The sequence below is a fragment of the Tamandua tetradactyla genome, chromosome 25 (genome assembly GCF_023851605.1).
Source record: "Tamandua tetradactyla isolate mTamTet1 chromosome 25, mTamTet1.pri, whole genome shotgun sequence".
Classification (NCBI taxonomy): domain Eukaryota; kingdom Metazoa; phylum Chordata; class Mammalia; order Pilosa; family Myrmecophagidae; genus Tamandua; species Tamandua tetradactyla.
Genome location: NC_135351.1, coordinates 30,595,467 through 30,622,577, shown reverse-complemented (window position 1 = coordinate 30,622,577; position 27,111 = coordinate 30,595,467). Strand labels below are relative to the sequence as shown.

Here is a 27,111-nt window from a genome sequence, read left to right as displayed (position 1 = left end):
ATGACAAAGTCTTCAAGCAATTCAACTTTTCAAATAGAGTTGTCACTCAAAAAGTCCTTTTGACATGGGATCTATCCCATGGTTACAAAATTTCCTCTTTTGTTGAATGAGAGAGTGGTTCTTTGTTCCTTCAGAATCCCAAATTGCTCATTCAAAGTCATCCCTGCCTGTTTTCCAACACCATTTATGTAAAATTATAGGAGTACACCTTTGTATTAGATTTGTTCCCGCTTTGCCAAGAATGAGGGTACAGTAGTATGACTTAATCATGGTTTCTGAGTTAGTGGGCACTGCAATGCTCCAGAATTGTTAATGAATACAGCTAAAATTCCTCCATTGGTCATGGAAGTCTACATTGGTGAGTTCTCTTAATTACTACATTGTCTAGCAGTTGTTCTGCATTGAATTGGGCCTGAACCTTCAGGCTTCTTCTGAAAAGAAAAATTACCTGACTCATGTCTTTCTGATGGTTTTAATGTATTTCCACTTCTGTTAAAATTTGCTGGAATATTATTTTTTCTGTTTAACTGGTTAGATCTCTTGAGAATGGCAACTGGTTTCCTCTGCACTTCATTTTGTCTGAGAAGGTCTGCCTTCCTTTTTTTTTTTTTTTTAATTGAGAAATCTTCACACACACACTCCACACATGGTGCACGCCGATGGCCCACAATATCATCACATAGTTGTGCACTCACTACCATGATCATCTTTCAGAACATTTGCATCACTCCAGAAAAAGAAACAAAAAGAAAAAAGAAAAAACTCACACACACCACACACCCCACCTCTCCACCCACCGACCACCAGTGCCTCCATCTACCCAATTCACGCTACACTTTGTCCCCCCACATTTTCCATTTATTTATTTTTCACCCATATTTTCCACTTACCCGTCCACACCCTGGACACAAGGAACACCAGACATAAGGCACTCACAACCATACAGTGACATCTTAAATGTCACATCCTTATACAATCATCTTCAATAATCCAGGCCACTGGAACACAGCTCAACAGCCTCAGGCACCTCCCTCCATCCATTCCAACACACCACAGACCAAAAAGGGACATCTATATAATGCACAAGAACAACCTCCAAGACAACCTTTTGACCCTGCCCCAAATCTACCAGGCACTGAAACTCCAACCTGTCCCATTTCTTTCCCCTCCCCCTGGGTCAAGAAGGCTTTCTCAATCTTTTATGCCAGGCTTTCTGTCCCACATTGCCAGGAAGATTTACACCCCTGGGAGTCATGTCCTATGTAGGAGGGAGGGCAGTGAACTCACCTGCTGAGTTGCCTTAGAGAGAGATTGCCTTCCTTTTTAACATAGGAAAATATCGCTGTATGTACTTGTCACTTAGAGGTGGTTGATGCATACAACCAATTGCTTTTTTATTTCCAGTTGCTTTCCTAGTGCAAGGCCAGTGATAACCCCATAAGGACATCTCCTTCTAGGCATGACTCTTCCTCTCGGGCTCAAGCTTTTCTTACCAAAACCAGAATTCTGTTGGATTCCCCATCTTATTCTCCTCCTGAATAGCTGGGAGAATGGTTTCCTCTGCATTACATTTTGTCTGAGAAGGTCTGCCTTTCTTTTTTTTTTTTTTTATTGAGAAATCTTCACACACACACACTCCACACATGGTGCACAACTAATGGCTCACAATATCATCACATAATTCTGTACTCACTACCATGAAAAAGAATGCACTTTGTTGGCATCTTCTATTTAGTCTCAGAAAAATTTGCTTCTTTCTTTCCTTTCAATTCGACTTTATTATATCATCGAAAGACATATCGATTTTGTTAATGTTTTCATTGCCGTTAGTTTTCAGCAATGGTGCCACAGCCACTGTGGCTCCCACCAACTGGGTACCTTGTATTCTTTTTTTTATATATATATATTCATCATCATGATAATTTATTAGAACATTTGCATCAATTCAGAAAAAGAAATAAAAAGAAAACAGAAAAAAATTCATACACACCATACCCCTTACTCTTTCATTGATCACTAGTATTTCAATCTACTAAACTTATTTTAACATTTGCTCCCTCTATTTATTTAAATTTATTTATTAATTAAAAAATTAAGAAACCAAATAAAACATCAACATATATAATCAGTAATTCACAGTATTATCACTTAGTTGCATATTCATCATTTCTTAGAACATTTGCATTAATTCAGAAAAAGAAATAAAAAGACAATAGAGAAAGAAATAAAACGAACACAGGAAAGAAAAAAAAAAGATTATACCTACCATACCCCTTACCCCTCGCTTTCATTGATCACTAGCATTTCAAACTAAATTTATTTTAGCATTTGTTCCCCCTATTATTTATTTTTATTCCATATGTTCTACTCCTTTGTTGACAAGGTATATAAAAGGAGCATCAGACACAAGGGTTTCACAATCACACAGTAACATTGTGACAGCTGTATCATTATTACCTTGTATTCTTAACTTCAACTCTCCAAGCTCACTCTTTAATTTTAGTTCACATTAGTGAAACCATACAGTATTTGTCCTCTTGTTTCTGGCTAATTTCATTCTGCATAAAGTCCTCAAGCTTCATCCACATTGTTACATGCTTCATGACTTTATTCTGTCTTAGAACTGTGTAATTTTCCATTGTTTGTCTATACCAGAGCTTGTTTAGTCACTCATCCCTTGATGGACATTTGGGCTGTTTCCACCTCTTGGCAATCATAAATAATGCCGTTATAAACATCGATGTACAAATGTCTGTTTGTGTCCTTGCCTTCATTTCCTCTGAATATATACCTAGTAATGGAATTGCTGGATCATATGGCAAATCTATACTTAGCTTCCTGAGGAACCACCAAGCTACCATTTTACATTCCCACCAACAATGGATAAGTGTGCCTCTTTCTCCACATTCTCTTCAGCACTTGCTGTTTTCTGTTTGTTTGTTTGTTTACTTTAATAATGGCCATTCTAGTGGGTAGGAGATGCTACCTCATTGAGGTTTTCATTTGCATTTCCCTTTTAGACAGTAAAGTTGAGCATCTTTTCATGTGCCTTTTAACCATTTGTATTTCCTCTTCTGAGAGGTGTCTGTTCATGTCTTTTCCCCATTTTTAAATTAGGTTCTTTGTCTTTTTGTTGTTAAATTGAAGAATCTCTTTATATATTCTGGATACTAATCCTTTATCCAATATATGGTTTCCAAATATTGTCTCCCATTGCATAGGCTCCCTTTCTACTTTCTTGATGAAGTTCTCTGGTGCACAAAAGTGTTTCATTTTGAGGGAATCCCGTTTATCTATTTCTTTTTTCAGTGCTCATTCTTTGGGTGTAAATCCTAGTAACCACCTTTATTACAAGAGTTATACAATATTCCCCTACATTTTATTCTAAAAGTTTTATGGTCTTAGCTCTAATGTTTAGGTCTTTGTTTTACAGTTAATTTTTGTATTGGGTATAAGATATGGATCCTCTTTCATTCTTATGCATATGGATATCCAGTACTTCATACACCACTTATTGAAAAGGCTGCTCTTTCTCAGGTGGGTTGGCTTGACTGCCTCATCAAAGATCAGTTGTCCATACATGAGAGCGACTATTTCTGAACACTCAGTTCAATACCACTGGTCAATATATCTATCTTGTTTTGACCATTGTAGCTTCATAATATGCCTTAAAGTCAGGCAGTGTGTTACCCCCCCCTCACACACACACTTAGTTTTTCTTTCTCAAGATGTTTTTAGCTCTTTGGGGCACCCTGCCCTTCCAAATAAATTTGGTTATTGATTTTTTTTTATTTATTAATTAACGGAAAAAAAGAAATTAACCCAACATTTAGAAATCATACCATTCTACATATGCAATCAGTAATTCTTAACATCATCACATAGATGCATGATCATCGTTTCTTAGTACATTTGCATCGGTTTAGAAGAACTAGCAACACAACAGAAAAAGATATAGAATGTTAATATAGAGAAAAAAATAAAAGTAATAATAATAGTAAAAAAAAAAACCTATAGCTCAGATGCAGCTTCATTCAGTGTTTTAACATGATTACTTTACAATTAGGTATTATTGTGCTGTCCATTTTTGAGTTTTTGTATCTAATCCTGTTGCACAGTCTGTATCCCTTCAGCTCCAATTACCCATTATCTTACCCTGTTTCTAACTCCTGCTGGACTCTGTTACCAATGACATATTCCAAGTTTATTCTCGAATGTCGGTTCACATCAGTGGGACCATACAGTATTTGTCCTTTAGTTTTTGGCTAGACTCACTCAGCATAATGTTCTCTAGGTCCATCCATGTTATTACATGCTTCATAAGTTTATCCTGTCTTAAAGCTGCATAATATTCCATCGTATGTATATACCACAGTTTGTTTAGCCACTCTTCTGTTGATGGACATTTTGGCTGTTTCCATCTCTTTGCAATTGTAAATTATGCTGCTATAAACATTGGTGTGTAAATGTCCGTTTGTGTCTTTGCCCTTAAGTCCTTTGAGTATGGCAATTCTATATTCAGTTTTTTGAGGAACCGCCAAACTGCCTTCCACAGTGGTTGCACCATTTGACATTCCCACCAACAGTAGATAAGTGTGCCTCTTTCTCCGCATCCTCTCCAGCACTTGTCATTTTCTATTTTGTTGATAATGGCTATTCTGGTGGGTGTGAGATGATATCTCATTGTGGTTTTGATTTGCATTTCTCTAATGGCCAGGGACATTGAGCATCTCTTCATGTGCCTTTTGGCCATTTGTATTTCCTCTTCTGGTAGGTGTCTGTTCAAGTCTTTTTCCCATTTTGTAATTGGGTTGGCTGTCTTTTTGTTGTTGAGTTGGACAATCTCTTTATAAATTCTGGATACTAGACCTTTATCTGATATGTCATTTCCAAATATTGTCTCCCATTGTGTAGGCTGTCTTTCTACTTTCTTGATGAAGTTCTTTGATGCACAAAAGTGTTTAATTTTGAGGAGCTCCCATTTATTTATTTCCTTCTTCAGTGCTCTTGCTTTAGGTTTAAGGTCCATAAAACCGCCTCCAATTGTAAGTTTCATAAGATATCTCCCAACATTTTCCTCTAACTATTTTATGGTCTTAGACCTAATGTTTAGATCTTTGAACCATTTTGAGTTAACTTTTGTATAGGTTGTGAGATACGGGTCTTCTTTCATTCTTTTGCATATGGATATTCAGTTCTCTAGGCACCATTTATTGAAGAGACTGTTCTGTCCCAGGTGAGTTGGCTTGACTGCCTTATCAAAGATCAAATGTCCGTAGATGAGAGGGTCTATATCTGAGCACTCTATTCTATTCCATTGGTCGATATATCTATCTTTATGCCAATATCATGCTGTTTTGACCACTGTGGCTTCATAATATGCCTTAAAGTGTTATTGATTTTTCTATTTCTACAAAATAAGTTTTTGGGATTTTAATTGGTATTGCATAGAATCTATAAATCAATTTGGTAAAATTGACATCTTAACTATATTTAGTCTTCTAATCCATGAACACGATATGCTTTTCCATTTATTTAGGTCTTCCATGATTTCTTTTAGCAATTTCTTGTAGTTTTCTGTGTACAGGACTTTTGTATTCCCAATTGAATTTATTCCTAAATATTTTATTCTTTTGGTTGCAATTGTAAATGGAATTTTTTTCTTGATTTCCTCCTCAGATTGCCCATTACTGGTGTTTGGGAACACTACTGATTTGGGGGCATTGATGTTATATCCTGCCACTTTGCTAGTTTATTAGTTCTAGTAGCTTTGAAAACTCTTGTAGATTTTTCTGGATTTTCAACATATAGTATCATTCATTTGCAAACAGTGAGAGTTTTACTTCTTCTTTTCCAATTTGGATGCCTTTTATTTCTTTTTCTTGTCTAATTGCTCTACCTAGAATTCCCAGCACAATGTTGAATAACAATGGTAACAGTGATCATTCTTGTCTTGTTCCTGATCTCAGAGGGAAAATTTTCAGTCTTTCCCCTTTGAGGATGATGTTAGCTGTGGGTTTTTCATATATTCCCCTTATCATGTTGAGGATGTTCCCTTCTATTCCTATCCTTTGAAGAGTCTTCATCAAGAAAAGATGTTGAATTTTGTCAAAAACTTTTTGAGATGATCATATGGTTTTTCTGCATTGATTTGTTGATATGGTGTATTACATTAATTGATTTTCTTATGCTGAACCAGGCTTGCATACCTGGAGTAAATCCCACTTGGTCATGCTGCATAATTCTTTTAATGTGCTGCTGGATTTGATCTGTAAGTACTTTGTTGAGATTTGCATCTATATTCGTGAAAAAGATGGCTCTGTAATTTTCTCTTCTTATAGTATCTTTGTGTGGCTTTGGTATGAGGGTGATGTTGGCTACATAGAATGAGTTAGGTACCTTTCCCTTCTCTTCAATTTTTTTTTGTAGAGTGTAAGTAGGATTGGTACTAATTCTTTTTTTAATGTTTGGTAGAATTTGCCTGTGAAGCCATCTGGTCCTGGACTTTTCTATTTTGGGAGCTTCTTGATGACTGAGTCAATCTGTTTACTTGTGATTGATTTGCTAAGGTCATCTTTTCCCTCTCAAGTCAGTGTTGGTTGTTCATGCCTTTCTAGGAAGTTGTCCATTTCATCTATGTTGTCTAGTTTACTAGCATACAGTTACTCATATTATCCTCTCATTCCCTCCTTTATTTTCGCTGGGTCAGCGGTATGTCTCTTCTTCCATTGCTGATTTTATTTATTTGCATCCTCTCTCTCTCTCTCTCTCTTTTTTTTTCCTGTTATCCTAACTAAGGGTCCACTGATTTTATTGGTTTTCTCAAAGAACTATCTTCTGGTTTTCTTGATTTTCTCAGTTGTTTTCATATTCTCAATTTCATTTATTTCTGCTCTAATCTTTGTTATTTCTTTCCTTTTGTTTGCTTTGGGATTAGTTAGCTATTTCTCTCTCTAGTTATTCCAAGTGAACAGTTAATGCCTTGATTTTAGCTCTTTCTTCTTTTTTAATGTAGGCATTAAAGGCCATAAATTTCCCTCTCAGCACTGCCTCTGCTGTATCCCATAAAATTTGATATGTTGTGTTTTCTTTTTTCATTTGCCTTGAGATGGTCACTGATTTCTCTTGTAATTTTCTTGGTTCCTTTTTGGAGCTGCTGTAGGTGGGCGGACAGGTTGATTTCAGCTGCTTCAACAGGTTATTTTATAAAAAAGGAAGGAAAAAAAATTCTGGCAGATAGACATGGATTTTTTGTAAATGGGGGGAGGGGTTAAAAAGATTTTTTTAGCTCAGGTTTTTGTTTTTATTTTTCCATAATAAATGTTTGTTCCGAGCTCAGAGCACTCACTGCACACTCTTAGCACCAATTGCCAGGGAGAAGGGTCCTGTATAGCTTTTTAATTACTACCCAGCATTGTCCCTCAATGACATTACAGTTCAGCTAATGGTTGGCCTTACCTAGGATAGTCATTATAGCAGATTGCTAGAGGCAACTCATGTCCACCAAGCGTACTGCAGTGATGGCATTTGATAGTCTTACTATGCAACAGCCACAGGAAATGAAGCAGCTGTAAATGTGGCATGAAGGATAGATTTTTCAAACTGTGTTGAGTGAAAGACAAAACATATCAGGAGTAGCAGGACTAATGACAACTAAAATCACACAACTCAGCAACACTTTTGTTTAGGATAGTTCTTTTCTAAATTATAATATTAAATACTTTAGAGAGGGTGTCTACATGTTGGAGGAGAGGAAAGGACTGGATATGGGACATGAGAGGGAAATATAATGAAACAAAGTAAGACAGAGTTTTCATTGACCAATAACAAAAATGAGTCATGGACAGTCAAGTGTGATTAACTTAACCCACCATGCTGGAGGGTCTGTGCAAATGCTCCCTGCCTCTCCATAATTAAATTCCACTTTCTACTCTCTCCTCATCCCTACAGATTCAAAAGCACCTGAAACTCTTTCTTGCTCTATATTCCCCCTTAAACGATGAAATTCTGGATTATTTTCCTCTTTTCTCTGCTCATTCTTTTCCACCCATTCTTCTGAATGGAGACTGTTCATTTTTCTGTTACCATTTTGCTTTTTTTTAATGCTGAATACAATTCATATTTATTCCAATTTCCCAAAATATGCTGTCAGAATTAGCAGACAGCTATCAATTTCAACAAGCAGCTGTTCCCCCCCTTTTTTTTTTAATTACAGCAGTTGTATGTTTACAGAAAACTCATGTAGAAAGTACAGAGCTCCCATACCTCCTCTCACACATGCAAAGTTTCCCTATTATTGGCATTTTGCATTAGGGTGGTAATTGTATTGCAATTGATGAAATAATATTATTATTATTACACTATTACTGATAGCCCATAATTTCCTTTAGGGGTTCACTCTTTGTGTTATGCAACCCTATGGGTTTTTTTTTTTCCTGTAACTTACATGTAACCTGAAATTTCCCACTTTTCAAATATTCATTTTCAAATACATTCACAAAGTTGTGCTTCCATCATCATTATCTTTTGACAAAACTTTTTCATCATCCCAGACAAACTCCATACCAATTAAACATTAACTCACCATTCTCCACCTCAACCCAGCTCCTGGTAACCTGACTTTATGAATTTGCATATTATGCTAATTTTATATAAGTGAGATCATCCAATATTTGTCCTCTTGAGTCTGGTTCATTTTACTCAACATGATGTCTTCAAGATTTGCCCATGTTATCATATTTATCAAAACTTCATTCCCCTTTACCATCAAATAATATCCCATTGTCTATATGTATCATTTTGTTTATCCATTCATCGGTTGATGGACACTTGGGTTGCTTCCATCTTTTGGCAATTGTGATTAATGCTGCTATGAACATTGGTGTGCAAATATCTGTTTAGTTCACTGTTTTCAGTTCTTTTGGGTCCATACTTAGTAGTGGGATCATACCTAGAAATGAGGCCATGTTAATTATATACTTAGCCTTCTGAGGAATTGCCAAACTGTTTTCCACAATCAATGTATATTCATTCCTACTAACAATGTACTGCAGTTCCTATTTTCCCACATCCTCTCCAACACTTATTTTCAATTTTCTTTTTTTAAACAGTGGGTATGGAATGATACCTGCTTGTGGTTTTGATTTGCATTTGCCTGATGGCTAATGATGTTAAGCATCTTTTCTTTTTTGCATGGGCAGGCACGAGGAATCTAACCCGTTTCTCTGGCATGGCAGGTGGGAACTTTGCCATCGAGCCACCATAGCCCACCCAAATCATCTTTTCATGTATTTATTGGGCATTTATGTATCTTCTTTGGAGAGATGCCTAGTCAAGTCATTTGCTCAATTTTTAATTGGGTTGTTTTTCTTTTGTTGTTGAACTGTAAGAGTTCTTTATATACTCTAGATATTAAACCTTTATCAGATATGTGGTTTCCAAATATTTTCTCCTATTCTGTAGGTTGTCTTCTTACTTTAATGATAAAGTTCTTTGATACACAAAACTTTTAATTTTTATGAAGCCCCATTCATCTATTTTTTCTTTTGTTTTTTGTGCACTTGGTGTAAAGTCTAAGAAACCATTGCTTTAGACAAGGACCTGAAGATGTTTCCATATATTTTCTTCTAGGTGGCTGCTGAAGCTCCAAAGGGCCCCCTACCTTGCCACCCCTACTCATGATACATAGCCCCATTGAATTCATAAAACATATGTTGAAAAATAAAACACTTAACAATTTCAAAAGAACAACTGTAAAGCATTAAACCCCCAAAACAGGGCCCTTCTGAGGAGAGAGGGGTGGAGTAAGGGGTGAGCACTTGCATAGGCTCAAGTGATAAAGCTGGCCTTGATGGGGAGCTTAAATCATATTCAGAATCATGTGGAGAGATAATGGTTTGGTGCCTCTGAAAATGTCATCTGCAGCTCTTTTAACAGCTGCAAGCAGTAGCTATACTGCAGCTGCAACATTGGAGCTTCTAAATAAGACATTTAAACAGCTGCATAGAAATTCAAAGATAGTTTTGACATTAAAGACGAAAAACAGTAAGGAGCAAACAATGAAAATAAAATATCCCCATGGAATCTGGGGATCCTGTGATCCTGTGGATCAGAAAAGATGAGAAAGAGTGGAACCAGCACCCTGTAAAATTCAGAGGGGAATTGAGAGGGAAAGAACAACTCAGAAAAGGGATCAGCCAGCATTCCTGTGATTGGATTTTATGCAGCAAAAATCAGCATCCTTCTGGATTCAGAATCTCAGTGACCAGCATCGTCTCAAAAAACAGCTTTCTCTCGACCATTGGAGAATGATGGTTTCTGGTTCCTTAAGAGGTTTGGAGTACTGATAACCTGTCTTTGTAAAACCCCATTTAAAAGTTACACCTCTCCAACAGTGCTCGCTATCTCTAAGATGTAGACAAGATATCAGAGCAATTCAAACTATATAAATGAATATTCCATATAACCATGAAACTGAAGGGGGTAAGTAAGCATGGGTGACTCCAGCAGTTGGCCATGGACTCAGGTATAAAGAAAAATTCCAGCAAAGGAAGTTTACACTGGGATTTGATGAGTATAAGGCCAATTGCCAAAGGAAGAAAAGGGGAAATGATATTCACAGACCTAGAGGAGACATTGAATAAGCTGAGTAAGTAGCAGTGACTACTTTTTAAAGGATGTTATCAGGAGGGAGAAAGAAGGGAGAAGGTCAAGACAAGAACAAGTAGGAAAGTTGAGGACACCATGGAAAAACATTATAACATCCAGGCAATTTCTTTTCTGGAAGAACTAAAACTAGCTGGCAAAAGCAGGTCCACACAGACGAGTAAAACATACGGATTAAAAATAAATAATAGGGGGAACAAATGTTAAAATAAATTTAGTAGATTGAAATGCTAGTGATCAATGAAAGGGAGGAGTAAGGGATATGGTATTTATGAATTTTTTGGTTTTCTTTTTATTTCTTTTTCTGAATTGATACAAATGTTCTAAGAAATTATCATGATGATGAATATACAACTATGTGATGATATTGTGAATTACTGATTATATACGTAGAATGGAATGATCATATGGTAAGAATGTTTGTGTTCGTTGTTTAAGAAATTAAAAATTAATCAAAAAAGCGGGCCCACAATATGGACAAATCTGGATAAATAAATAAATAATAAGGGGACAAAGGGTAAAACAAATTGGGTAGATGGAAATACTAGTAGTCAATGAGAGAGGGGTTAAGGTTTATGGTATATATGAGTTTTTTCTTTTTACTTCTTTTTCTGGAGTGATGCAAATGTTCTAAAAAATTATCATTGTATACACAACTATGCCATGATATTGTAAGCCATTGATTGTACACCATGAATAGAATGTATGTATGTGAAGATTTATCAATAAAAATATTTTAAAAAAAGCAAAACACAGGTCCACAGACCTAACTAGAAAGCGATTTGAACCTGTTTTCTGAACCAAGGTCCACAGACCAAGTGGTTAAGACATGATACACACATACAACTCATTCAGTCTTGTAACGAAAGAGATAGCAGCCACCATCTTTGTGAAATAAGTTTCACTGTGGTTGGGGAAATAAACCCTGCTGTGTATTGGTGTCTTGTCTCCGTATTTCCCTCATTTTTTGCGTGCGACTATTCTCAGAAAAAAAAAAAAGAAGTGTTCTTCCTTCCGCTCTTCAGCTTCATCTTTATTTCGCCGTGATCGCTCCAGCCTGGCCGGGGACAGGACCGAATGACACCGCAGTGCCCCTGCTTTGTACTTGGCCTCGCCAAAGATGCAGTCGTCAACGCGTCCCGGCTGCAGAGGGAGTACGTGCACTGTGGGAGGCACTGAAAAAATCCGAGTTCTAAATCTAACCCTAGAAATCAATATTTAAGACCCTAATGGGTTGAGTGCCAAGTTCCCGAGAAGGGATTTCAGAGCTTATGGTTTCTTAAATTGCAAAAGTTCAGACACTTTAGAGATTGCTTATAGACAACAATTTTGAGAAGGAAATGTGGGGCCAGCCTAGGGTGAAAGACAGGGAATAGAAGAGATAGGTGGAAACGGAGGAAAGGAAATACAGACAGGAAGAACTCTCTGGACCGCTGTATTAAGTGATGTGAAAATTAATAAGAATCAAAAAGATATATGAGCTGGGGAGCAGAGTGGCGCAGCGGGAGCGTGCTGGGCCCATAACCCAGAGGTCGATGGATCGAAACCATCCTCTGCTAAGCCTAAACTTTCTATTAGTACAATTCTTTTTCTTTATCCAAAACTCCACCCAACAGAAACACAAGGAAGAGAAAGGAAGTCAAGACAATCAGGACAGAGAGAATGCTACATCTTTTGTCCACTCTTGGATATTGATGACTGGTTATTATCAAAATTGAAGAAGAAGGAAACTGTTGAGAAATATTTCACAAATATTGAGGGAACAGTACCACATCCCATTTATTGTCTGCATGCAATGACTCTATCACTGCTTCTTTGCCCTCTGCAGTGATGTCTTTAGCATATCTGATAATGAATGAAGACCTACAGCCCCCGAGGCCACCGACACTATTCCAACAGTGAGGTCGTTCTTCTTTTAAATAGGATGAAGCTCAAGATAAAATGTAGACTTAAAGAAATAGACTAGTAGAAGGATAAATGTGGGCTTTCGGTGTTTCGGAGGAAGATGGAAAGTGCATCGCCCAGTGGTTCCATCTGGCATTGAAGGACTGAAGCATAGGTAAGGAAATGCCTGAAGTGACTAATGCAAGGTTGTAAAGGTAAGGGGAGAGTGAATAGAGAGCAGTGGAGAGAAGAGAGGAGAGGAGACTGGAGAGAAAGTGAAGAAAAGGAATGCAAAGGAAGGGGTAGAGGTGGGGGGCTAGGGTAAACGTACTGAAAACGCCGTATACCAAAATCTTGAACAAGTCGATTTTTTTTTTTACATGTAACAAGTTGATTTTGAAGGAGGTAGTTTTCCCTGACAGAAGCAACTCTTGGAAGTGAGCGTCACATTTATTTGTTTGCTTGTTTGTTTATATTTTGTTCTGGCAGTAAGATTCTAGGAAATCACAACTCTGAAAAAGCTGGAAAAACATGGAAGGGGATAACGGGAATTGAACCACCTGCTTTGAGCCATCATCTTCATTCTTCTTTACCCAACTTTTTTTTTTTTTTTTTTTTTACGTTCCATACTTGCTCTAGTTTGCTAACTGCAGGAATGCAATATACCAGAAACGGAATGGCTTTTAAAAAGGCGAATTTAATAAGTTGCTAGTGTACAGTTCTAAGGCCAAGAAAATGTTCCAGTTAAAACAAGTCTATAGAAATGTCCAATCTAAGGCATCTCTCAAGTGAGAAAGCACATGGCGAACACAGTCAGAGTTTCTCTCTCGTCTGGAAAGGCACATGGTGAACATGGTCAGGGTGCCTCTCTCATCTGGAAGGGCACATGGCGAGCATGGCATCATCTGCTAGCTTCTTCTCCTGGCTTCCTGTTTCATGAAGCTCCCTGGGAGGCACGTTCCTTCTTCATCTCCAAAGTTCGCTGGCTTGTGGACTTTGCTTCTTGTGGCTATGTCGTTCTGCTCTGCTCTCTATGAATCTCTCATTCTCCAAAATGTTTCCTCTTTTATAAGGACTTATCAAGACCCACCCAAATGGGTGGAGACATGTCGTCATCTAATCCAGTTTAACAACAACTCTTGATGAAATCACATCTCCAGGGAGATGATCTGATTACAGTTTCAAACATACTGTATTGAATAGGGAGTATTCTGCCTTTATGAAATGGGATTTAGATTAAAACATGGCTTTTCTAGGGGACAGGCATCCTTTCAAACTAGCACAATACTCCTCATTTATTGATTTTTAAACTTTTTAATTGTGTAATATAACATAATACAAAGCAAAGAAACAAGAAAAGCAATAATTTTCAAAGCACTCTTCAACAAGTAGTTACAGGACAGATCCCAGAGTTTGTCATGGGCTACCATACCATCATCTCAGATTTTTCCTTCTAGCTGCTCCGGAACATTGGGGACTAGAAGGAATAAATATATTTTTTATCATCACAACTTTTTTTTTCTTTCTTTGTGAAAAATGACATGCACAGAAAAGCAATACATTTCAAAGAACAGCACAACAATTAGTTATAGCAGAGATTTCAGAGCTTGGTATATTTTACCCAAATTTTGAGCCTCCTAAAAATTCACCTTAGCCCATCCTCATGCTCTGGATTGTTGAGCTACCTGACTTGCATCTAGCCTAGGTGGTTTAGTCGGTAGTGTGTTAGATTTTTTTTTAACTTGAGGGTCTGAGGTTCAAATTCCTGCTCGGGAGAAAGTGCATGTTTTTTCAGTTATGAGTGGGTTTTTGGATGGAGATCACAGCCAAAACAGGAAAAGACACTACCTTGAAAGAGCATTTACTCTGGTCTGTCTTCATTAGTATGTTTTCCTAATAACAACTGAGCCATCTCCCTAAATTTCCAAGGGGAATAGTAAAAAACAAACACAGAAACATTATGTAAAATTAATTCATGATGGGATTCCTGGGACATAGACCATTTTACAATTTTCTTAGAATAGTTCGTTAATCCGAGGATGAGTTTGTGTGAACCCACTGGAATGCAGCATCTTTGAGAATAACGACCTTTACATCTCCTGTCTCTGAGGTTCCATATGGCTTACACCAGATCTTTTTGTTGTTGTTGTTAATTTTTTTTAATTTAAGAAAACAAACAATACACTTAGAACCACCAGAAATGGACATCTTAGTTAGCTTAACCATAGGCATATTTAAATAAAGTATTCATATAAAGATTGTAAAGCCAGTGTTTGTGCAGTGAGTTTTATAAACCAATTTAAAATTAAGGCAGCAAGGAAAAAATCCTCAAATTCAGATAGCAAAGTTCTTAAATTCTAAGTATAAAACACTAACTTAGATACCGTGTGATCAACTTCCAAACTGTGAATGTTCTCAAAATATCAAGTAGAAAGTTCTTACAAATATCTGCACTGCTATAGTAATGACCTATGTTACTAAATATTTTCCTGATTTCAGGAAATTATGAAGATACAAATATTTTTACAATTAACATATGGAAATTTTAACCACTTAAAATGGATATCTTAGTTAGCTTATCTATAGGCATATTAAAAAATCTAAGTAATTATCATAAAACCTGTTTGCACAATATATTTCATAAACCAATTTAAAATTAAAGCAAGGAAGGAAAAAAACCTATCTGTACATATATCAGTTACTTGTATTCTAAATATTAAAGTATCTTAAATACCATTTGATGAACTATCAAAACTGTGTATGTTCTCAAAATATCAAGTAAAAAAGTTACTACAAATATCAACTTTGTTGTAGTAGGGAGTTATGTTGCTAAATATTTTCAAGTTTTTGATTTCAGGAATTTATTTTTTCTAATATTACTATAACTGCCTATACTTTTTAAACCATTTTTTCTTGTAAATTTTTTCTTTTATATATATATATATATATATATATATATATATATATATATATATATATATATATACACGCACACAAAGAAAAGAAAAAAGCAATAATTTTCAAGCATCATTCAACAAGCTACTACAGAACAGCTGCCAGAGTTTGTCATGGGCTACCATGCCCTCATCTCAGATTTTTCCTTCTAGCTGCTCTGAAACACTGGCGGCTTTATCAGAGTCATAATAATGGAATCATACAGTCTGTCTTTTTGTGTCTGACTTTTTTCACTCAGCATTATGTCCTCAAGGTTCATACACATTGTCATATGTTTCAGGACATCATTTTGTCTAAATGCTGCATAATATTCCATCATATGTATATATACCACATTTTGTTTCGCCACCTTCTGTTAATGGGCACCTGGATTTTTTCCATGTCTTGGCAATTGGGAATAGTGCTGCTATGAACCTTGGTGTGCAAATATCTGTTCATATCACTGCCCTTAACCCTTCTGGGTATATACTGATGTGATGGTTAGGGACAGGTGTCAACTTGGCCAAGTTGTGGTACCTGTTCATCTGATTGGGCAAGCACTGGCCTGTCTGTTGCAATGAGGACATTTCATAGGATTAGGTCATGATCACGTCAGCTACATCCACAGCTGATTCCATTTGTAATCAGCCAAAGGGGAGTGTCTTCTGCAATTAGTGATGCTAAATCCAATCATGGGAAGCCTTTTAAGGAAGACTCAGAGGAGACAGGTTCCATTCCTGCTTTGGCTGGTGAGCCTCTCCTGTGGAGTTCGTCCAGGCCATCCATTGGAGTCATCGGCTTCACAGCCTGCCCTGTGGATTTTGGACTCTGCGTTCTTACGGTCACGTGAGACACTTTCATAAATTTTATATTTGCAAGTGTTCCCTGTTGGTTCTGTTTCTCTAGAGAAACCTAACTAATACAACTGAGTATTGATATTGCTGGGTCATAGGGCAACTCAATATTTAGTTTTCTGAGGAATTGTCAAACTGATTTCTACAGTGACTTAACCATTTTACATTCCCACCAACAGTGAGCAAGTGTTCCAGTTTCTCCACATCCTCTCCAACATTTATAGTTTCCAGTGTGTTTAATAACAGCCATTCTTATAGTTGTGAGGTGGTAACTCTTTGTCGTCTTAATTTGCATTTCCCTTATAGCCAATGAACATGAGCCACTCTTCATGTGCTTTTTAGCCACTTGTATTTGTTCTTCAGAAAAGTGCCTATTCATTTCCTCTGCCCATTTTATAATTGGGTTGTTTTCGTTGGTGAGCTGTATAATTTCTTTATGTTCACAGGATATCAAGCCTTTATTTGATATGTGTTTTCCTTATATTTTCTCCCATTGAGTTGGCTGCCTCTTCACCTTTTTAGCAAAGTTCTTTGAGACATAGAAGTTCTTGATCTTAAGGAGTTCCCATTTATCTATTTTTTTCTTTCACAGCTTGAGCTTTTGGTGTAAAGCTTAAGAAACTACCACCTTTTACTAGATCTTGAAGATGTTCCCCTACATTTGTTTCAAGAAGTTTTATGGTGTTGGCTTAACATTTAGGTCTTTAATCCATTTTGTATTGATTTTTGTATATTACACCAGATTTTTGAACATAGAAAATTCACTTCATCTTGCAAAAGTCCCTGGTTGAAAAGCTCATAACCAAAATCATTTGAAATCTTCTCAACTGTACCTGTTAAGCAATAACTCCCCTTCCCCTACTGCTCCTACCCTGTTAACCTGTAATCTACTTTCTGTCTCTATGAATATGATATTTTAGTTATTTCATGTAAGTAGAGTCATACAATATTTATCCTTTTGTTTCTGGCTTATCTCACTCAATATGATGTTTTCAGGGCTCATCCATATTGTCCCATGTATCAAGACTTTATTTCTTTGAAGGAGTGTACATTTCCTTGTATGTATATACCACATTTTGTTCATCTATTCTTCTGTTGTTGGACACTTGAGATGCTTCCATCTTTTGACGATTGTGAATAATGTAGCTGTGAACATTGGTGTACAAATATCTGTTCCAGTCCCTGCTTTCAGTTATTCTGCTTATATACCCAGAAGTGGAATTGCAAAGTCATATTGTAATTCTGTATTTAACTTTCTAAGGAACTGCTAAACTGTTTTCCACAGTGGCTGCACCATTTCACATTCCCATCAACAACGCATGAGGTTCCTATTTCTCCACATCCTCACCAACACTTGTTATTCCTAATTTTTATTAATAATAGCCATCCTAGTGAGTAGGAAGTGGTATCTCATTGCAGCTTTTACTTGCATTTCCTTAAAAATGTTGAGCATGCTTGTTGGCCATTGGTATATCTTCTTTGCAGAAACGTCTCTTCATGTCCTGTGCCTATTTTTAAAATTGGGCTTTTACCTTTTTGCTATTGAATTGTAGGAGTTCTTTATGATTCTATATTTTAAACCTTTATTAGACACATGGTTTCCACAGATTTTTTCACTCCTTTGTAGGTTGTCTTTTCACGTTCCAGTGCACAAAAATTTTCATTTTTTTCTTTTTTTGTTTATTTATTTTTTGTTTTCAATTTTGATGAAGTCCAGTTTATCTATTTTTTCTTTTGTCATTTGTACTTTTATTGCAAAATCCAAAAATTCATTGTGTAATATAAAGTTCTTGAAGATAGTCCCCTAAGATTTCTTCTAAGAATTTTAAAGTTTTAGTTCTTATAAATTTAGGTTGTTGATCCATTTTGAGTTAATTATTGTATATAGTGTGTGCCAGTTTGAAACTGTTGTGTAGCCCAGAAAAGCCGTGTTCCTTAATCTTAATTCAAGATTATTAGGAGAGATCTTTTTGATTAAGTCGTTTCCATGGAGATGTGATCCAACTAATTGTAGGTGGGACCTATTGATTAAGTGGTTTCCGTGGAAATGTGTCTCCAACCGTTCAAGATAGGTCACTTACTAGAAGCCTTTAAGAGGGAAACAATTTGGAAAAAGCTTCAGAGCTGACATAGACAGAGACATATGGAGGTGAAGAAAGCAAACGCCCCTGCGGAAGCTATTTGAAACCAGGAACCAAAGGATCAGCAGACACAAGCCATAGGCCTTCCCAGATCGGTCTTTCTTGAGTCAAGGTATCTTTCTCTGGATGCCTTAGTTTGGAGATATTTTTGGTCTTAGAACTGTAAAATTGTAACTTAGTAAATTCCCTTCTTAAATTACAATTCTGGTATATTTGCATCCCATCAGTATTAGCAAACCAAAACATGTGACACAATTGTCCACTTTTATTCTTTTGCATGTGGATCTCCAATTCTTCCAACATCATTTGTTGACGAGACTATTCTTTTTCCCTTGAGTGGATGTGGCATCCTTCTGAAAAATCACGTGGCCATAGACATGTTGATTTTTTCTGCACACTCAATTCTATTCCATTGGTCTATATGTCTGTCCTTGTGCCAGCACCATACTGTTTTTACTACTGTAATTGTAATACATTTTGAAGGGAAGTGTGAGTCCTCTAACTTTGCTCTTCTTTTTCAAAATGGTTTTAGCTATTTAGGTACCTTTGCCCCTTCATATGAATTGATGATTGGCTTTTCCATTTCTGCAAAGACAGCTGTTGGAATTTTAATGGAGCCACATTGAATCTGTAAATCATCTTGGGTAGAATTGACATCTTAAGAATATTTAGTCTTTCAACCCATGTCAACCAGCACTATGGCCCCTTTCCTTTCCTTTCATTCCAAATATGGTTACAGATGAATACCTTAAGATCATTAGATGGAGGAAGAAGTCCAAGTTTGATTCACAGGTGGCCCTGCTTAATAAGTGAAGTGCAAATAAAAAGCAATCTTGTATAGCACTGTGGCCCCAATCCCAGGTAGCCCTGAATGAAAGCAGGTTGAAGGAAAATTCTCTAAATGCCTAAAACTTTGGACACTGAAACTGGTCAACCACTTTCTGGAAATAGATGTAGCCAAGATAATAATCAATAAAACTGTGATGGTTTGAAGTTGTTATGTACCCCAGAAAAGGCCATGCTCTTTTAATCCATTTCTGTGAGTACCTATTGTAGGTGGGATATTTTGGTTAGGTTGTTTCAATTGAGATGTGACCCACCACATTCAAAATGGGTCTTAATCCTTTAATTGGAGTCCTTTATGAGAGAATAAAGGACAGAAGAATCCAAGAGAGGTTAGAGAGAAAAGCCCTGGATATGCTAAGAGAGGACCCACAGAAGCTGAGAGAGGAAGCCAGTGAAGCCAGAATCTGAAAGCTATGAGACCCAGCAAAGAAGGACCAACTGATACTGGTCATGATGCTTCCCATGTGACAGAGGTTTTCCAGATGCTGGTAGCCTGTCTTCAGAGTTCAGGTATTGTCATGTTGATGCCTTGAGTTGGACATTTCCATGGCCTAAGAACTGTGAATTGTAAATTAAATCCCCACTGTAAAAGCCAACCCATTTCTGGTATATTTCACTTTGGCAGCTTTAATTTTAACGAACCAAAACAACAACCTCATAGGTTGTGAAAATGGACTGTTTGGTTTGTCAGAGACCTGGAACATGAAAGATTAAAACATCAAGGATAAGGATATGAATAAACATAGGGGAGTGGGCACAAAGTATGGATATCCTTGCATCGTATGTAGTCACCCACTAGAGAGAATCCACCTTAAGAGGCACTAAACAAATCAATGCAAAGTCTTGACAATTTAAATCAACGAGCATCTGTCATCAGTTATTTCAGTTGGCAAAATGGGCATTTATAGTGAGTTCCCTCAAGGAAAAATCAAGTCTATATGTGGATTCAACAGGATAGGCTCCTACTCACCAAATCTGATCAGCAATTGCTACTGCTTAATGTCCAGCTGCTCAGCATTAGCTCCAGAACTGAGCCCCTAATATGGCAACATCCCTTGAAAAGATCACCAGCCACAAGATTTCAGTTGATTACACAGGATACATATTCTGTAAAGGGAAATGATTCTTCTTGACTGGGATCAACACTTTTGGGGATTATGGGTTTGACTTGCCAGTCTGCAAGGTCATAACTAGTACTCCTACCAGAGGGCTTACAGAGTTTTTAATCCACCAACAGAGGATCCTGAATAATAATGCCTAGGAATATGAGATCCATTTTAAAGAATGGAGATATGGCAATAGACATATGATATGACCATGAGATCAGTTAGTTGCATCAAACATCACACTATTTAGAATATGCTGACCTACAGAATGATGACACATTTAAAGGCACAGCTGAAGTATTTGGAGATGATGTCCAGAAAGGATGGGGCACCATCCCTACAATGTGATATACATCCAATTCAACAAGCATTCTATGATGCCTTTCCTCCAATAGGTAAAAGACAGGAGCCCAGGAACCAAGGCAGAAGCAAAAGTGAGCTCACTTACCATTACCTAGTGACTCTGTGACAGACTTGGAAAATTAGTGCATCTCATCCACCCAAATGTAGGTTCTCTGTGTATAGAAATCTTGGTACCCAGATGAATAAATGTTTCCAACATGGATATAGAAAAAGTCTCATTGAACTTTCAATTATGACTGTTGCTCCATCACTTCAGTCTTCTCATGACAAGAAACTAGTAGGCAAATAAGTTACCATAGTAGTAGGTGTAATTGTCCTTTATCCTTAGGACATAGGGGTGTTGTTACACATGAGAGCCAGAAAGAATATGTTACCAAACATGTGATGTACGGGGTAGTCATTTGACACTTTCCTTGTAAATTTTGACCCTAAATGAACAAGTGCACAGTAAGGACCTGAGGAGAACCTGGCGACCGTGGCATATTTCCTTCAGGAAAATGAGTGTACAGTTCATGTACCAGGAAACCATCTAGACCAGCAGAGGTGCTAGCCAAGTGTGACAGGGATCTAGTTGTAGAGAGGGAAATAAAGAGTGTTAGTTGTGGTCTTGAAACTAGTTCCAGAGCTGGGGGCCTATAGATTTTCCCACTAGCCATTTTCCTGTAATGTCCTGTAATTTCTCATGGAAATGACTCAATCAAAATCCTGGGGAAGCTGTTAACATACAAAGTGAAGCTACTATGTGAAGCAATTGGATCCAAGCGGGTTCTGATGTGCTGTCCAGATCCCTGTTTCAGAACCAAGGCTCTCATTCCCATAGCTTCCAGGAGTGTTGCCCGATGAAGCCTCACAGCTGTACCCACCTCTAGGAATAGCTACCTGCCAAAGACCATTCTCTCCCATGATTGCCCTGAGGCAGGCCATGTCCAGTGACTACATTATTGCCACCATCTGGGACAATTTTGAAGGCCATCCCAACTCCAAAGCTCCCTATGGGACTCCATGAGACCTCTGTTGTACTGCTTTTCAGTTTCTCTTTTCCTTTCCTCCATACCTACTTTCATCATATTCTTACAGTATTGTTCTAGCATGTACACTTCAATAAACATTGTGGACTCAAATTTTTGCCTCAGAGTCTGTTTTCTGGAAACTCCAAATAAGTCACTCAGTGAGACAGAATCTAAGTCACTCAGTGAGATAGAATCTTGATTGTAACATTGTTTATTTTCAATTCATGGAAGTATTTAAGTTTACAAGTTTTCCTCTGAGTGCTGCTTCAGGTATATCTTATTATGTCTGCTATATAGTATTATATTGCCTTGTTTTCTACATATTTTACACTTTTTGTTTATATTATCCCTTTGTCTCTAGATTTTTGAAAAATTTTATAATTTTCAGATAATCAGAAAATATTGTTTCTATTTTTTCTACATTTTAGAATATATTGAGTTTTGTTTGATTTTTAAGTGGGTTTTTAATATAGGAACAATTTTTCATGAACATACCATGAGCAATTTTCTCACTTAACTCAGAACCTATGAGTCAGATCTCTCATACATCAATCGATGGGCATTGGAATTGTCTCCATGTATTTAATATTAGAAACAACTCTACTATGAGCACTTACGCACACATTTCAAAAAGAAACAACTATTTCTTGTGTGTATGTTCTTAGAAGACCAATTGTTCATTTGTTAGGTTATATAAGTATTTGGGGGTGCAAGGGTAGTTCAGTGGTAGAATTCTTGTCTGCCATGCTGGAGACCCGGGTTCAATTCTCAGTTCATACACTTCCCAAACAAAAAAACAAAGAAATTAACAAAAACAAGCAAATTTGACAAATAGTGCTGCAATAACTGGCTACCCACATGGAAAAAGAATGAAGTGTGACCTTGCATTACAGCTTATAAAAAAAATTTTTAATTGTTTAAATTACTGTCATGGTCAGGTTCATGTGTCAACTTGGCCAAGTGTTGGTACCTGTTTGTCTGGTTGAGCAAGTGCTGGCCTGTCTGCTGCAATGAGGAGATTTCATAGAATTAAATCATGATCACGTCAGCTGCATCCACAGCTGATTCCATTTGTAATTAGCCAATGGGAGTATCTTGTTCATTGAGTGATGCTTAATCTAATCACAGGAAGCCTTTTAAGGAGGATGCAAAAGAGGCAGGCTCTCTTCCTGCTTTGGCCAGTGGGAGTCTCCTGTTGATTCTGTTTTTCTAGAGAACCCTAACTAATACAGCTTGGTACCAGGAGTGGTTCTTAAGAAACAGAATTTTAAAAATGGATTTTAATGAATGGTTTTCTACTCTGATTGGGCTCAGAGGCACTAAGGACTCTGATTCCCATAATCAGAGTGACAGTCCCAATCCATGGAGTGAGATGGCAAAAGAGATAGTCAAAATATCAGCATTCGATTCTCCTAATGCTTTGCTTGTATGAAGCCAGAGCTATGGCCTCTTGGGGAGTTCTTTACAGTGAATTGACTGAGGAAGAGAAAACTCGGCCCTGATTTACAGATAGTTCAGCGCGATATGCAGGTACCACCCGAAAGTGGACAGCTGCAGCACTACAACCCCTTTCTAGGGTATCCTTGAAGGACAGTGGTGAGGGGAAATCCTCCCAGTGGGCAGAACTTTGAACAGCGCACCTGGTTGTTCATTTTGCTTGGAAGGAGAACTGGCCATAGGTGCGTTTGTATATTGACTCATGGGCTGTTGCTAATGGTTTGGCTGGATGGTCAGGGACTTGGAAAGACCATAATTGGAAAATTGGTGACAAAGAGGTCTGGGGAAGAAATATGTGGATAGAACTTTCTGAGTGGGCTAAAAACATGAACATATGTGCATCCCATGTGAATGTGCAACAGAGGGTGACTTCAGCAGAGGAAGGTTTTAATAAGCAAGTGGATAAGGTGACCTGTTCTGTGGATACCAGTCAGTCTCTTTCCCCAGCAACTCCTGTCATTGCCCAGTGGGCTCATCAACAAAGTGTTCATGGTGGTAGGGATGGAGGTTATGCATGGGCTCAGCAACATGGACTTCCACTCACCAAGGCTGACTTGGCTACAGCCACTGCTGAGTACAGTCTGCCAGCAGCAGAGACCCACACTCAGCCCCCTATATGGCACCACTCCCTGAGGTGACCAGCCAGCTATGTGGTAGCAGGTTGATTACATTGGAGCACTTCCTTCATGGAAGGGGCAGCTTTGTTCTAACTGCAATAGACACATACTCTGGATATGGGTTTGCACGCAGTGCTTCTCCGAAAACTACCATCCATGGGTTTGCATAATGCCTAATCCATCATCATGGTGTTCCACACAGCATTGCTTCTGATCAAGGAGCGCACTTCACAGTAAATGAAGTGCGGGAACGGGCACATACTCATGGAATTCTCTGGTCTTACCATGTTCCCCATCATCCAGAAGCAGCTGGATTGATAGAATGGTGGAATGGCCTTTTGAAAACTCAATTAAAGTTCCAACTAGGTGGCAATACCTTGAGGGGCTGGGGTAATGTTCTCCAGGAAGTTGTATATGCTCTGAATCAGCATCCGCTGTATGGTGCTGTTTCTCCCATAGCCAGGATCCATGGGTCCAGGAACCAAGGCATGGAAATGGTAGTGGTACCACTCACTATTACCCCTAGTGATCCACTAGGAAAATTTTGCTTCCTGTCCCTGTGACCCTGAGCTCTGCTGGTCTACAGGTTTTAGTTCCAAAAGGGGTAGTGCTTCCACCCGGGGAAACAACAATGATTCCATTGAACCGGAATCTAAGACTGCCACCTGGTCACTTTGGGCTACTCATACCCCTGGATCAACAAGCCAAGAATGGGATTACATTATTGACTGGGATGATTGACCCTGACTATCAGGGGGAAGTAGGACTGCAACTACACTATGGAGGTAAAGAAGAGTTTTCTTGGAATATAGGAGATCCCCTAGGGTGTCTTTTAGTACTACCATGCCCTGTGATTAAAATCAATGGAAAACTGCAACAGTCCAATCCAGGCAGGACTACCAATGGCTCTGAAACTTCAGGAATGGAGGTTTGGGTCACCCTACCAGGTAAAGAACCATGGCCAGCTGAAGTGCTTGCTGAGGGTAAAGGGAACATGGAATGGGTAGTGGAAGAAGTTAGTGATAAATCTGAACTACAACCATGTGCTCAATTACAGAAATGAGGACTGTAATGGTGTTTTGTTCATGTTATACTATTTAAGTTGTAAGATATCAAGTTGAAGAATGAATATTACCCAAGCACTTGCACCCTATTCTGGAGAGATTTAATGTGTTTCCAGCTATATGCAGGACAGTTGGGAATAGTTAGGTGAAAGAAAAAATGTGTGTTTTATTGTTTCTTATTTAGAAATCAGGTATGGTTTAAGGTGATATGTACAGCTTCCAAGTTGACAAGGGGTGGACTGTCATGGTCAGATTCATGTGTCAACTTGGCCAAGTGGTGGTACCTGTTTGTCTGGTTAGGCAAGTGTTGGCCTGTCTGTTGCAATGAGGACATTTCATATAATTAAATCATGATCACGTCAGCTGTATCCACAGCTGCTTGCATTTGTAATCAACCAACGGGAGTGTCTTCTGCAATGAGCAATGCTTAATCTAATCCCTGGAAGCCTTTTAAGGAGGATTCAGAAGAGACAGGCTCTCTTCCTGCTTCGGCTGGTGAGCGTTTCCTGTAGATTCTGTTTCTCTAGAGAACCCTAACTAATACAATTATAAACATTTAACTTTTCGAGACAACACCAAATTATTTTCCAAAGTTGTAAAAATGTGTGCCTCCACTGTTAGCATAGAGATACTGTGGATCCAAATCCTCTCCAACAATTGCATTCTCTTGTATGAATGACAGGAACATATGTGCAGCAATGTTATAATCCCTTCTTGCATGGCTGTTGATTTTGGAATTTTGAAAAACATTGAGAAAATAGTTTTACAGAGTCTTATAATAGAGTTTTCATCAGAAAAATTCAAAAAATCAACGAATTTCCCTATAATTCCCCACTCAGAAAGGGCACAGCGTTCAACCTGCCAATACCTGACAACCAAGATTCTTCTGCACTTCCGTTGTCTTCCTGCTTAGTACATTGGGAGGAACCCACTTGTCACACAGGAGGCTGGGGTGGAGGCCAGGCTCCATTCCCCGAAGGAAAGGTTTGCAACTTAGCCATTTTTGCCTGGGCGTCAAAACTATTCTTCCTGAGGTCACTACCCAGAAAAGAACTATCTGGTTATTTTCTGTATTATTTGCCTTTTTTTTTTTTTTTTTTTTTTTTTTTACTGGGTCTCCTGCGTGTGAGCTTATCGATGGGTTCATCGAGCAGGCGACAATCTTCTGATTGAAATCCCTGCCACCTTCTTTCTGGGAGGTGGGGACACCGATGGCACCGGGAATTCAAACGTGACTCCCTGGCTCCGCAAATATTCCACGATCTCTGATTGGTAGATTTCATCTGTCAACTGTTTGATTTGAGGTGCGAGAAATAGCTTTCTCCGCTTCAGTGTTGCAGCCATCCGTGGCTGTGAGGGTCGGTGTGGGAGATGAGGAGCGGCCTTGAGAGGCGCGGGGGAGGGGGGCACAGGCTGAGAAGGGCTCTAAATCTGAGCAGGAGAAAAGCGCTATCCTTCCAGAAGAGTGATTCGAACGTACCAGCACACGCGAAACTCAAGACTCCCCACCCGGGTACAGCGAGCTTTAGCTTTAGTAATACCTTAAAACTGTAGCCGACACCTGGTTAAAGTTGCATTCAGAAAGTATTTCTACAAGACTTCTGGTCCGAGCAGCAATTCCGAGTGGACTGTGTGCAAAGTGGAAGGGTGGGAAAAGACAAGCTTCATTGGAAACGGAGGTGGTCTCGCGTGTCATAGGCAGGGCAGCCCTGCAGATCCCGAGTCTGCCCACGCTGCCCACCCCGCCACCCATTTCCCCACCCCTCCACTCCACCCCACCCCGTGGCCCTGCCACACCCGCGGGTTCCTGTTGACCCTATTTCCTCGAACCTCAGAAAGAGCCAAGCTGGTGGGTAAAGTGCGTGTATGCTTTACATCAGGCCTCTCCGCGGCAACCTTTTTCAGCCAGATATTCATGGGACCCACACCATCTCCCTCCGCTTACATTTTAATTTAAGAAGTAACCGGTGTGATGGATGACTGTGGACGGGACTTAAACATTCCTTGTGAAAATATCCAAACTAAATCATCCAGGGACAGATACCACCCGCTATCGGGTGGGTCACTTCTCCATGGAAATAATCAGAAAGATCCCACCCAGCAATATTGAATGAGGATTAAAGAACATGG

The 27,111-nt window shown here is 38.4% G+C and overlaps 1 non-coding gene and 1 pseudogene across 1 annotated transcript; one reads left to right on the top strand and one right to left on the bottom strand.

Annotated features, from left to right (window-relative positions):
* Positions 1 to 71: 71 nt before the first annotated feature.
* LOC143668965 (UAP56-interacting factor-like) lies at positions 72 to 25,951 on the bottom strand (annotated as a pseudogene).
* TRNAM-CAU (transfer RNA methionine (anticodon CAU)) lies at positions 12,153 to 12,224 on the top strand. The gene has a single exon. It is a non-coding gene; the product is annotated as a tRNA-Met (tRNA).
* Positions 25,952 to 27,111: the final 1,160 nt, after the last annotated feature.